The sequence below is a fragment of the Armigeres subalbatus genome, unplaced genomic scaffold (genome assembly GCF_024139115.2).
Source record: "Armigeres subalbatus isolate Guangzhou_Male unplaced genomic scaffold, GZ_Asu_2 Contig1292, whole genome shotgun sequence".
Lineage (NCBI taxonomy): Eukaryota > Metazoa > Arthropoda > Insecta > Diptera > Culicidae > Armigeres > Armigeres subalbatus.
The window spans coordinates 63442-66827 of NW_026942059.1; the positions used below are offsets into that span (position 1 = coordinate 63442).

The 3386-nt window shown below is 38.2% G+C and overlaps 1 long non-coding RNA gene across 1 annotated transcript; it reads right to left on the reverse strand.

Moving 5' to 3' along the window:
* Window positions 1-242: 242 nt before the first annotated feature.
* LOC134202584 (uncharacterized) lies at window positions 243-901 on the reverse strand. The gene is made up of 3 exons (XR_009977270.1): window positions 746-901; window positions 556-686; window positions 243-342 (listed from the first exon to the last, which is right to left on the reverse strand). It is a non-coding gene; the product is annotated as an uncharacterized LOC134202584 (long non-coding RNA).
* Between the last annotated feature and the right edge of the window lie 2485 nt (window positions 902-3386).

Consider the following 3386-nt stretch of genomic DNA (forward strand, 5'->3'; position numbering starts at 1 on the left):
CACTTATCGAATCGCCCTCACCAGTATTCGGTTCTTCAAGGGGCAGCGAAGCTTCCAGGGAGAATTCTGTGATTTGTTCTGTACTGTTTTCTGATGGTACGCAACTCTGTTTAAAATAGATAAATCTATAAATAAGAGAAAGGATAGTTTAACATTTTTAATACTTACTGCTTCTGGTAGACTTAAATCAGTTGAGTGATACGAATTCACGTTCAACGGCGTTGAGAGAACCGGTGAAGCATCACGACGACTTACATTTTCCAAGTCATCCAAATTCTCCGGGGCTGTTCTCTCTAGATGGGATGGTTCATCGACATATACAATTTGAACGTTTTCCAGTCCCTGTCAATAGAAAAATTCTAACTGTTTTATAGTTATACTAAGGACACACCTGTGGTACTTGTACCATGGTACAAGAGAACAAGATAATTATTCCAAGACTATCTTTAATAAAGACAATAATTGGTATGGTACTCATTTCAAGATTCTTGTACCATGGTACTTGTACCACCAGTGTGTCATTAGTATTATTTATAAAAAAAAGTTGCAACTAACGTTTCTTGCACGCCAATCTGTAATTATTTTCCATATATGGCCGAACTTCCATTTGACGTCAATTTGTGACAGGGCTTCAATAAACTGGCTCTCTGTACAGTTTATGAGCTCTACCGTTCCGATTCCACAATCTAAATATTAGTTTAACAGTGATTATTATTATTCATTCAATTAAAATACATTGATTTACCTCTGAATTTGTTTAAAATTGGAGCAGAAATCGGCAAGTCTAACAGCAAATCTTTATCGGTAGCCATGTTGATTTCTAGATGTGCACACGTCACAATATTTTTTCACACTAAGTAACATACGTTTTTCATAAGAGCGCTTATGAAAAAGAAGAGAGCTGGTAATGGAAATTTATCCGTATCTTATGAAATACAAAATAGTCTTATGAAATCATTAAAAATCGTTTCATAAGTGGTTTATTATGAAAATCACTAGTGTTATTTGCCTGAGTGCACTCAACTTCCCACGGCGATTGAACGTGTAAAGTGACAAATTAATTGCCTACCGGAAGGCGGATTTCATGGGTTGAGTGACAACAAAACGAATGATAATGCATTGTACGTCAAGCTGCCTATCTATCAGGTGCTCATCGGATTGAATAGCTGTTGTAACATGATTGAGTAAATAGTAACTGTCGTAACGCTGGTGGCATATAAGTTACGGACGTAAATGCAACCAGAGTCAAATTGCTGGAACGGCAACTGTTAGCGTCCAACTCTAAGCTAGCCACATTGGACCGGACGTAACCGGAGACCAACACCTTGCACATTCCGCACCGGTGTTATTGGAGCCGCGACCGACGCCCATGATTGATGGTTCTTGCCAGTATCAGCATAAAGTATTCCCAGCTAGGTTCCATAATAATTAGTTAACAATAAAATTCATTCGTATTTCTTCACTCGAGCAGACAGGTCGATTGTTTAGTTTTTTAAAACGTATCTCGAACGACCAAAACATAAGTGGCGCAGTCGGTAGGATCCGGTAGTTTTCGGTTGTGATAAGTGTAAAGTGAAATCGCCCGCCAACTGGAAGAACGTGGGAATAACGTCACCGACAGGAGGCATCTTCGACGGATTATTGAAGATTCGAGACGATATCCAGCACTCATCAAGCGAAAGCCTGCGGATCAACTTAATCAACCTATCCCCCTCGCGACGGTTCATCGCGGAAAACTAACTGTAAGTAAACGAATCTATCAACAACATTATCGATTAATAGTGATAATAAGTGAAACAGTGAAAGTGAATTAACAATAAATCCCTAAAATCGTTAGATAAAATATTTGTGAATATTAAGTGAATGATTACAAGGAGAATGTCTGAGGAAATTACACAACAAATTGAGGCTCTTACAGCCCAAATTGAGCAACAGAGACTACAAATTGAAGCTCTATCATCCCGTCCCCGTTCAAATTATGAAAGTGAAGTAGAGTCTAGAGTAAGATTGCCTTCCAATCCTACTTCCTCATTTAACCCATCCAGAGTGCCAGATGCAATCAAACTAATTGTCCCATATAAAGGAGATAAAAAATCATTAGCCACCTGGATAGCTTCCGTTGAAGAAAAACTCGATCACGCAAAGCAATTATGTCCATCAGCAGCAGATGTCACTATGGTGTTACCTCTTTGGACAAGTATTATTAGGGACAAGATAACAGAGGAGGCCAGTGAAGCTCTTGAAGCGCGACACACCCTTGCGATTGAATATTATCAAAAAGTACTTATCGAGTACTTTTGGTGATAAACGAGATCTTTCTAGTCTTGTAACCCAGATTTGCTATTTAAAACAAGGCAACAAGAATATAACGACCTTTTATAACGAATGCCGTGAATTATTATCGGATATTGTTGCAAAGCTAGCCTTAGATCCTGACTTGAACAGAAATATTCAAACCCTTTCTCGCAGTTATGAAGACATGATCCTCAATTCATTTATTGATGGCCTCGTCGAGCCATATTCCACACTCGTTAGAACTACATGCCCTACTACTCTTCTGTTAGCTTATCAACGTGCGCTTGATCAATTTAACGCTGCTCAGCGCAAAAGAGAAAAATTTCCAAAACTTCAGTTTCTTCCGAATAACACTAACAGAGCCCCGCCTCAGCAAAGTGGAAATTTCAATAGATACCAAAATAATTTTAGGGCTCAACCAAATTACAACCCGAATTATCGCCCATACTATCAAAATAATTTCAAACCTCAAAATCAGAACCAGCATAACGGTCAATTGCAGAACGCAATTAAATTCAAACCCCAATCTTCCTCAAACTTCAGACAGAACAACCCACCCCAAGGCAACATGAGAATTAATTGTCACGAAGATCAACATGAGTCCGACCAAACTTTCCCATAATGCACTAATTCCGATCAGTACACAGATGAGCCATATGAAGATCCTGTTGAATATCATGACGACTCAAATTTTCAACCAGGCCCAGATGCGGAAACCAAAACGTAAATAATTTTCTTCCCTACATCGTTGTGCAAGTACAAACGAAGCAGCTAAAATTCCTCATTGACACAGGTGCCAACAGGAATTATATTGATCCAGCCAAAATTTTGCCAAATGAAATTTTTGAGTGTAAACCTACATGTGTGAACAATATTAATGGTTCATATGAAATTAATCAAAAAGTAAGGTTGACCATTTTCCAAAATAAACCTGCATTAGATTTCCAATTATTCAAATTCCACTCCTTTTCGATGGCCTTATAGGATATGAGTCCCTTAAGAGTCTCGGAGTAGAAATATTGACTTCCACTAATACATTAAAATTTCCGGAATATTCCATTCAAATGTTACGAAAATATCCTGACTCTTTT